General features: G+C 40.7%; 1 protein-coding gene across 2 annotated transcripts in view; it reads right to left on the reverse strand.

Moving 5' to 3' along the window:
* RFX3 (regulatory factor X3) overlaps window positions 1-9,071 on the reverse strand; it is a 228,589-nt gene extending 219,518 nt beyond the window's left edge. Inside the window, exon 1 of one of the 2 annotated variants that reach the window (XM_074953307.1) lies at window positions 8,618-9,071. The gene's annotated coding sequence lies outside the window, so the exon portion shown is untranslated. The remainder of the gene's footprint in view (window positions 1-8,617) is intronic. The other variant, XM_074953305.1, reaches the window with a different exon arrangement.
* Between the last annotated feature and the right edge of the window lie 1,587 nt (window positions 9,072-10,658).

Consider the following 10,658-nt stretch of genomic DNA (forward strand, 5'->3'; position numbering starts at 1 on the left):
GGGGGAGGAGAGGAGAGGAGAACCTTTTGTAGTGATAATCAAGGTGGGCCATTTCCAGCAGTTGACAAGAACGTCTGAGGAACGGTGGGGGGGTGGGGGGGGGAATAAACATGGGGAAATAGTTTTACTTTGTGTAATGACCCATCCACTCCCAGTCTCTATTCAAGCCTAAGTTAATTGTATCCAGTTTGCAAATTAATTCCAATTCAACAGTCTCTCGTTGGAGTCTATTTTTGAAGTTTTTTTGTTGAAAAATTGCAACTTTTAGGTCTGTAATCGAGTGACCAAAGAGATTGAAGTGTTCTCCAACTGGTTTTTGAATGTTATAATTCTTGACGTCTGATTTGTGTCCATTTATTCTTTTACGTAGAAAAGAATTTTGACCAGTTGGTCCAGTTTGACCAATGTACATGGCAGAAGGGCATTGCTGGCATATGATGGCATATATCACATTGGTAGATGTGCAGGTGAACATAAAAGAATAAATCTCCCATTGACTTCAATGGGGGCAGAATTTCACTTCTTAAGTTTCATCCAAAACAAAAGGAAATGTACCTACTGTGTTCTCTTTGCTTCATTTTACCAATATATTCATCAATTCCTCTGGTGACAGGAAGACACTCAACAAAACACAAAACAAATGTAAATGGCCTTAACCCTGGAAACTGCACACCTTGTTTACGAGCCAGGAGAAGAAAGTGGTCTGTTAACCATTATCTAATACCATATGTGAGGTATTAGCTAACCCCAGATGACACTCCTCCAACCTGTGTTTCCCCACTCACCCCCCACATCTTGCTTGCATTGTTATTGTTGGATGCTTTCAAGTGTTTTTAACTGGGCCCTGACAGTCACTGGTCAAATGTATGAACTGACCCAATCTCTGTGACCTTACATGATGTTTCGATGAATTTCATATGTGGCATTATATTCTGTCTAAGAGGGCTTGAAATATACACTTGCCAGGGGGAAGTGGGAAACTTTCACTTAGGAGCATGGTGGTAGTGGTAGTTGGAATGGGGGGCTGGAAGGCATTATATCATCGATTTCTGCAGAATTTAAACGTTCATGAAGTTTCTGGCCCTTGCAAATGTGAACCTAGTGTAAATCAATGTACTGCTCCCTTTCTACAATATCTCTGCTTCTGCCCATACCACAGGTTTGCAAAGCAGCAACAGAGTGAAATTAACAGGACTGGTCAGATTTACACCTGTCATTCAGAATTTTGCAGAGACCCTACTATGACAAATCAGCCAGGAGGCTCAAGAAGAGGGAGAACACACAAAAAGCTCCTTTATCATTCCAGTTGTTAAAGGAGAGGTGGAGCTTTAAGTTTATATGACACCTCCTTGTCAGAGGCTGATATGAAAGCACACCCATATAGCAATCCCAGCATCTACCCCCTTCCCAGCAGATGAATTTCGTGCTAGGGTATTGCCCAGGGATCTTGCTAATCTTGTCTCACCCTCATTTACCTCTAGCTAGTAGATTTAGTCCTTTGGTTAGCAGGTGACTGATAAAATTTTCAAGACCTGTTCATCTAAGACTTGCACTTTCATCTTGTATTATTTTGGTCTTCAACTCTTAGTGATGCAGAATGTGAACCGAGCAGGAAGTAACCCAGATAATATTGTAAATTATGACAAATAAAATTAAACCCAACATTTCTAACTGTGCTCATGTGGCCATCCTCCATTTTACCTAGGGTGTTTGCTAATGATATGTCACTGGCCATGCTGAAGGCCAGTATATCAAATTTTCAATGCTGGTTATCAACCCACTTGTAAGTAAAATATCTTCAATTGGCCACTGAGCATTCAACACAATCACAACAAAGAAAAATAAAATCTCAGGTAAATATTCTTAAAAAATCAGTACTGACTTAACTGAAGGAACATTCCAGAACACGAACTGAAGATTCAGCTTATGAAGTGAATTAACTTGTTCAAACTAAAAACATATTTTAAAAAATTTACTTCCACTGAAATTTCTACATATTAATTTTAAATTCTAAAAGTTAAAAAAGCCAATCCCCCAGCCTGGCCCGAATTATTGCATTATTCATTATTTATAAAAAATACAACTCAGAAATCAGATAAACGAACAGTAGGGCTTTAGCTTAAGTACAGTGAATTGGGCAAATGGCACCTTTTAGAGAAGTACTAATTGGTACCCTATATTTTGCACTTCTATACTGTTGCCTTGAATAGTGTGTGTTTCATTGTTTAGAAATTGCCTTTGACATGATAAATAAGGAGAAATGCAGCTAACTTTGTTACATTGAGGTAACAAAGCAGAAGAGGGAAGCCACTTGCTTCGCGGGTACATAGCAAGCAAGACCCACTGTTGTTATTTATTTGTATTGGGGTAGTGCCCAAAAGCCCAATCAGGCACTATAAACACAGGAAGACATGGCCTATCCTGAAGAGTTTACAATCTAATTTGAGACAAGGCACAAGTGACAGTAACAATAAGAGGGTACAAGAGAATGATAGTAGATTACATAGTTACACATGGTAGCGTTGTGTACAATGTGATGATTGCCTTACATGTACATTCAAAGACAGTGGAACTAAGGAAGCACCCACCCTCCAATGTATTGGGTTTATTAATAATAGGAAGCAAGCTTTAAAAATACTGCTAAACAGGTTTTTCCCAATCATTAACAAGTGAGGCAGAAGTTACCAAAATATAAGTGAATATAGTGGGTCAAATTCAGAGATTAGTGTATAATGTTCAGCACTGGCTTAGAACAGTGATGGATACCATATAAGAATCTAGCTAGATAAAGATTCTATGTAAACTACTATAAGTTTAAGAATGTCTAAATTGGTATAACGTACACTTTTCTGGCTCCCTCACATCCACGTTGCACAAGTTTAGACCCCCTTACCAACATGCAACTTACAAACACATCTAATACTTCATTTCTGAATTTGGCTCACTGATTCTTAGCATGGTGTAATTCACACAGAGTGGCCAGAAGACAGGAGAAGAGCAAAAAAAAGCAACTAACAGAAAGGAGTAAGAACATGTGAGTTAAAGCAGAATACATCTTTTTGTGGCTCCTCAGCATGGCAATTCCACTGAATTAGACACCCTTACTTTCACCCATCTACTGGTGTGTGTGAGTGTAAGTTTAGCAGAGTTAAAGTTTCACCACTTTACACATCTCCTCAAGAAGGCTCAATATGTGCTGCAAACAGTACATTATTAGATCATATATCCAAAAAAAATTCCTAAGACCTTATTAAGCTACACAAGTGGTAAAAAAACTGCATTCCACAATTTTGCTATTGGTATGAAAAGCAAAGATACTGTAAAAAAATTTTAAAAGGTATTTTGCCATTTTTACCATAACTGTATACTTAATTTTAGTCATGCAAAAACTCTGTGTTTTGCTATGAAACTGGTAAAAAAAGAAATCCTAATTTGTCAGTCACACATACCCACAATAGTGTATTTATAAAAGAACCTGGCTGTTATCTTTAATATGAAGAGGCTACTGCCTCTCTATTACCCCATCAGTCCCAGTAATTAGGGGGATAAAGTACATAAAAGCGTTCCAGTCCACTAGATTCTTGTACTCTCTTTGCTACTTATGAGAGAATAATTAGTTCTATCTGCTTTGACCCCCAGTTTCTTCCAGCAAGACTTGCAGCAAGGAATAAAACAACCGACCAACAAAAACGCAAGGTAATATATGTTACAAAACAAAACTCAGCTGTAAAATAATTAACAACCCAAATGAAATATGAGTAATAGTTAAAACTGAAATGGCAGTACATTAAAGCACACTAAAAATTTCCTAAGCCAAATCATTAATTCAGCTATTGAGATTAGCAGTGATATACCTAAATAAGAGTAAATGTAAAGATATAAAGCAAATACATAAAAGTGGAAACTACATCTGCTATACAAGCACCGCTAATAAATATATACTTATGTTTTAAATTTTAAGTAAACTGTGACTGTATACCATGTAAATTACATATTTGTATGGAACAGTCTATTATTTTAAAATCTTTACTATAAGTATTTAGAGAAAAAACATCTTGCTATATGGAGACGCATAGAATAAAGACAGAAAAATCTTGATCTTACAATAAGAATTGAAAAATATAAATGTTATAGTTAATCTATGTATTTGAATAAATCGGTGCTTTTTAGCTTTTTTTCTTATTGTGTTTGAAATAGCATAGCACCCTCTGGTGCATCTGATAGAGGAAATGTAACAGATTAAGAATGGGCACCAGTCATTGTTCTCAACACTGGTGCAGAAAGTAAAAAACTAAAAAGCTCTAGTTCTCATACCCCAATTCTTTCTTTTTCCAAATGTTTAAAGTTAAGAATATTTTAACTTGTAACAGTTAATATTAAATACAATGAAAAGAATAAAGATGTCCCACAGATCAAGAGAAACTGTAAATAAAAGATGGAAGCTTAAAATGTATTTAATGTTCCTACTTATAGTTCACTGGTATAAAAATTAAGTCATAACAATTCAGATTTTAAAAAGCTACAGGTCAGTTATCTAGCAAAACAAGTTTTTACTTCAAGCTGCAATTTGCTACTTGTCTTGCAAGCCAGCTATTAGGATTATTCCACCTACTTGTATTCAAAAGCTGCTAACTTATATTGCTTAATAATGCTTTCCTTTCCCCCCTTTAAAAGTTTGATAAGCGGATTATCCAAAAATGTAATATATGAATGTGTTATGAGGAGCCATTTAAGACTCTGATAAACTATACCACATATTATAATGTACCCAGTCACTGGGAAAATAATTACCTATAAAAGAGTAGATTTTGCTAATGACAAAAGCAGAAGATGCCACCTGCTTTAGACAGGACTTTGTGAGCCACTGGAAGTCCCAGCACAATGCACTAGAAATGAAAGTGACACCTGTTTAAAGCAGCCATCTGTCCCTAACAAGCTAAATTTAGTCAAATCAGTCCATCCACTTAATCTTACATTTCCAAAATGTGTGTGTACATTGAACTTGCAAGCACAGAAAAACTACAACCACTGTTAACACCACCTTTATTAAAGACATATAAATAATGCCAAACTTAGAATTGGTGGGAAAAATATGCCCTTTTAAACATGCAGATTTTTGAAAGTCTATTTACTAAGAAGAAGCTGAAAAATTAATAGTTTAATTCATTATTTAAAAACACACTTCTTGGCATTCTAATTAGAGTCTATATTCATCTGACATGGAACTACAAGCTCTCTAGCTCTATAATAACTTTGAAAGTTTGCTTTTATTTTCTGTATATTTGTGTTGCATTCACAACCTGTAATCTCAATTCAAAACAAATTTTAAAAAAATAAACAGAATATATTTTATATGTTGAAAAAGCCTGTTCCCTTGTTAATATCACACATGTCAATGTTTGCTGCTGGTCGGCCTCCTTTGTGGTTTGCATAAGAAACATCACTCAATTTTGACTATGAAAAGGCAATACAGTAATTTAATGACAGAAGAGGTGGGAAAAAAACCTGAAAATCAGTAACACTCACTAGGCCACAAAGCAACCACTATGATTAAACTGTACAACATTTTAGATTCCTTAACCATATTAAGCATACCTGGTTCTGTTCCAGGTAAGGACAAAGAAAAATATGTCATCCTTCCCTTTCAGTGTGAAGTTTATTAAGTTAAAAGAAATAGTAACATTTTTATTTTTAAGAACTGTATTGTTATACTAACAAACTGCTAAATTTAGGAAGAGAAGAAAATATACAGTAGTAACGAAACAAGGCCCAGTTATCCTAGGAGATGAAGAAAACAAATGATTTTAAATTACATAAAAATGGCAGGTCATGGATTCCCATTTTATTTCTTTTGAATATATCGCCAAAAAAAATCTGTCTTCTCCAGCCCAATGCAAGTTAGCTAACACACCAGAGCACAGAACTCACAAAGACTCAATGAAGCCATGTGCAAGTGCATTAAAATGCATTTTTAATCACACTTGTTCAGCTATGTACTCTAAACCACAAACACGTGAATAAAAATCACAAACCATTTTATTATCAAAAGGCTGTCTGACATCGCAAACATCTGGTATTCTGATAGTTGAGGGCACTGGGGAATCAAAATGCATAATGAAGATCCCATCTATGAAACATTAAAACGTTAAGGTGGGAACAAATTGTTAATTCTGCTTTTCTTTGTAAAAGTCTATGATGCTAGCTGATGTGACATGGCACTATTTTTAATTACCTCATGCAGCAGCTCCTTTAAAGTAAATGTGATGAGTAATACTAAAAACTTTTTGTGGTACAACACAACACACTTTTTAAAATACAGTCTTTTAAAAAAGAACCTACTGTACCCCTTTCCCCGCCATCAAAAGATAAAGCTTTCTGCTTCCACAGCCAGCTCACTTTTCTTTGCTAATTTAGGCTTTGATCCTGAAAGCTGCTCTACCCATGCAGATCTCTAGACCCATCCAGAACTCCATCATCAGTGGGGCTCTTTGCTGGTGTAGGGAGTCCAACCCACACTGTGCAGCTTGCAGAATTGGGGCATTACCTTACAAGCAACATTAGACACGTGGAATGAATTAACAAATAATGAATCACAAAGTAAACTCCCTAACAAAAACTAATAATTGTTATATTCTAGAAATTAATTTACTAAGATTTACATGTAACAACTCTACTAGATAACATACTGAACACACAGTGATGAACTGACTTCTTTGATATCAGTAATTTTTAATGTATTTGGAACTCATCTGATCACAGTACTTATGCTAGGAGAAAGGAAAATAAGTCATTCTTCCTTTTCAATATAAAGTATATTAAGTTAAAAGAAAATAACATTTGTATTACTGATGATTGTTTTATTGTTCAGGATGAAAACTTTGACAAGACCACAAATGAGAATTTTGAGACCTTTGGTGGTTCATTGAAATGTATCATTTCAGTTACACGGACTGCATACGAAAACATACTTAGAAAGTAAAACTGCAAGAGACATAATAAGCCTTAGTTCAAAAAATAATATAAGTATCACTAATGCATTAATTATCTAACCTCCTCTGCACTTGACAATCCCCAGAATAATTGACACTGTCACATTCTTCAGAGGTTGCTCTGTCAAATAAATCAATATCTTTCTGTTGGCGTTGTTACGAGGAACAAGATTGTAGTCAATGCAGGGCTTAAATGTAAAGGTGGAAAAAAGTATCTTCAAAATTAAAATCAACAAAAATATCTTGTTGTAAAACACTACCATTTTCCTATGAATTACATTAAATACAGGAATGAGGAAATAACACTTTTAAAATCATCTGTATTTTAAAAAAACTTGTAAATTCTAGAGACCATTTTATTAACTGGGAGTTGATTTGACATCATGGGGTGGTTGGGAGGGGGGAAGAGAACTGGATATAAAGATGTTAAAGAAATTCCCCATGATACCCCACGGAGGTATCTAATACACACCTTATGTCCAGAAAAACAAGTGAATACATTGATGGTATATGCTCAGAAGGCAAATCCCTAGATCTTAACAACCAAAAAGAAGATGAAATAGACATGCATTTCAAGTTCAGAAGATTCATACATTCTTTATGAACAACTTGACTTAAATTTCAGCTCTCTGCAGAAAAAGACCTACCAAGAAAAATCCTCTAAAACTACAGTAGCTTTGACAAATACAATTGCAAAGCAAGTTTTCTTAATGTTTTCCTCTCTCTTTCATTTATCTGATGTACACAAAGTCTCACATTCATAATGAAAATAACTAAGATTCCCTTCACTGTGGGAAACTTAAGGAAACTGAAATGGATCCTCTATCCCAAACATCACTACATGGAAGATAACATACTGTGGATAAACTACAAACCCAACTAGCACACAGGCACTGTATCCAGATTAAATCACAAGTACAAAAACAGCATTAATATATATATTTTTTTCCCAGCAGCTGGACCGCAAAGCAAAACTGCTTCTGTCTGTGGTGGTGGTTGGAGGGACTACTGGGTGAATAGAAAAAAAACTTACAGTACAAAGAAAATACAGTTTTCCCAAAAACAAACAATTAAACTAATGATGATTAAAGGAGGAAATAATCTGGCCACAGAATTAGGGCTGCACAGAAGAGGGCGAGGGAATGTGTGAGTATCACCAGAGGAGATAAAAAGTTCACAAACATCTAAATCTGAACAGTCTCACAACCCCAGAACAAGGCCCCTAAGAGGGAAGAGGAGAAACATTCCCTGGTTGTTGGTATGCTGCAGAATCCATGCCTGGGTGTTCGCTAAAGCAGGTACTCTCAGACAGGGCTCATCAACACCTCATCTCCTCTCCTCTAACAATTCCCCTCTATTGTACACGGAGACCAAGGAGATACCTGTCCACCCCCTCCACAACCGTCCCGCAGACCAGAAGCGTGACTCTTCCCCCCCCCCCCGCGCGCTTCCTTCCTCCTTCCCTCAGCCAACACCACATTCCCCATCCACCATCAAAGTACAACCAAGGGGGGTGGGACAACCAGCCAGCAGGGAGACACGCGTTACAGCCTCACCCTCTGGCTACATCTCAATCAATGAGGCAGCGCAGCCCGGGGACCCGGAATGCACGGAACAATCATAGTCACCTGGGCTGTGCAGGGCTGTGGTGTTGCTGTTGTTGTTGCTCTTGCTGGTGGCTGTTGTTGTTGTGGGTGATGATGAGGAAGGGGGTGAGGATGGGGGTGAGGAGCAGCAGCAGGAGGAGGAGGAGGAGGAGGAGAGGAGCGGTTGTTGTTGATGGGTAACAGTCGCCAGGACTACGGTGACTATGGCGCTTGATTCACAAGGCAACGGTTGCTATAACTCACAAAAGGGAGAGAGCGAGCGAGAGAGGAGGAGGCGGCGGCCCAGCCTGAGAGGCCCGGAAGAGGCGGGGCCACCGCATGACTGACACCCCGTCCCGGCGCCGGTGGGAGGAGACTCGGTTCCCTCACAGGAAGGAGGGGAGCGCACCTGTCTCTCACTGAACGCGGGGTGGGGTCGGGCTGAGCGCTCCTCCCCTTGGGGCGCGTGCGAGTCGCGTCCCTCCCTTCCCGCAAAGGCGGGTGTTGCTGAGCACAATGTGGTGTCCGCGAGGGGGCGGTTACCGAGGACAGTTACTCCGCTCAACAGGCGCAACTACCGAGCGCCGATTCCCGCCGTGCGTGACTAGGGGGCGTGGTCACACCTGGCGCCCGCGTGCACCAACAACGCGGCGACCGGCTCTGCCGTCACTTCCGGCCGTGGGAGAGAGGAGGGGGAGGAGGAAAGTCCCGGATGTGGGCCGGCGAGAGACGTTCTCTGCCAGTCGCTCAGGGCCCCCTAGCCGGGCGCGCCCTGAGGAAGCAGTTGGAGTTGCGGGGCACGGAGGAAGTCCCGCCTCGCGCCCGATTTCCCCCAGCGCCATGAAAACGGCGGCTTGGAGGCGCCATCTTAGAGGGGGGACAGAGGACGGCAGTTCCTCCGCACTCAGCGTCTTCTAGCCGCCGCCGCCGCGCGCGCAAAGCCTGTGACTAGCCAATCCCCGGGTGCACGGCCCTCCACTTTCCTTACCCCGCATACACCGACCCTGGTACCTGCCGGCACCCCCGACCACACACAGCCCTTGTATCCACTGTGCAGCCTGCCTACGCGCGCTTCTCGCTTGCGCGCGCCTCTCACCCCCACGCGAACTCTGGAACCCACCCGTAGCCATCCTGCCCTCACCCCGCCCTGCCGCTTGCCCACACCACACACACCCTCGTCACTCTACACTGACTGTGGTACACCCATCCCAACTCTCCACACCTATCTCTGGCAACCCACATACACCAGCCTGCAATCCACATATTCATTGCCAGCCCTGCCCTACAACTCACCTGCACACGCAGATCCCCCACCTCTGCTCTTGTCCTGCAATCAACATACACATCCCTTACCCCACTCCCACCTGAATCCCAATGTACCCATCCCTGACCCTACACCATCCTTCAGCCCTGCTAGTGCCCCCCCACACACACACACACCTCACCCCTACAGCAGCGCTTCAATGTACCTACACCCCAGGCCCTCCCATCCTGCAACCCACAAACCCCACCCTATCCTTGTCCTTTATGGCACCTACCCCAACACACCCATTCTGTGGCCTGTCTACATCTCTGCAGCCCCTACCTATATCATACCTTGTAGCCATCTGTTCAACACCTATATCATCTGCCTTCCACACTCCTTGCAACTCACCTACAACCCCTCTGTACACACCCCTTGTAACTCACCGACAGCCCAAATGCATCCTGTTCCCACACACAAACATCCTGTAACCCACCTACATCCCTTACTCTTCCTGTAACCTACCTACAATCCTATGCACACAACTCCTGTGCCCTGTAACCCAGGTACTCCCTACACACATTCCCAACCATGCACCCTGTAATCCATCTACTGAGAACCCATCTACCCTGTAATTTAGCTACTGGTCCCTCTAACATTTCTGCTACATGCAATCTGTAAACCAGGTACACCCTAGAAACTTCCAATAACTTCCCCCAAATGCACACATCCAGAATCCTTATGCATAACCTCTAACCAGCCTATACCCTCACAAACATTTTGTACCAAAGGCACAGTCTGTAATCCGCCTACTCCCTCCCCACACAAAGCCCTATCCTT

This window comes from Natator depressus, chromosome 5, assembly GCF_965152275.1.
Source record: "Natator depressus isolate rNatDep1 chromosome 5, rNatDep2.hap1, whole genome shotgun sequence".
Lineage (NCBI taxonomy): Eukaryota > Metazoa > Chordata > Testudines > Cheloniidae > Natator > Natator depressus.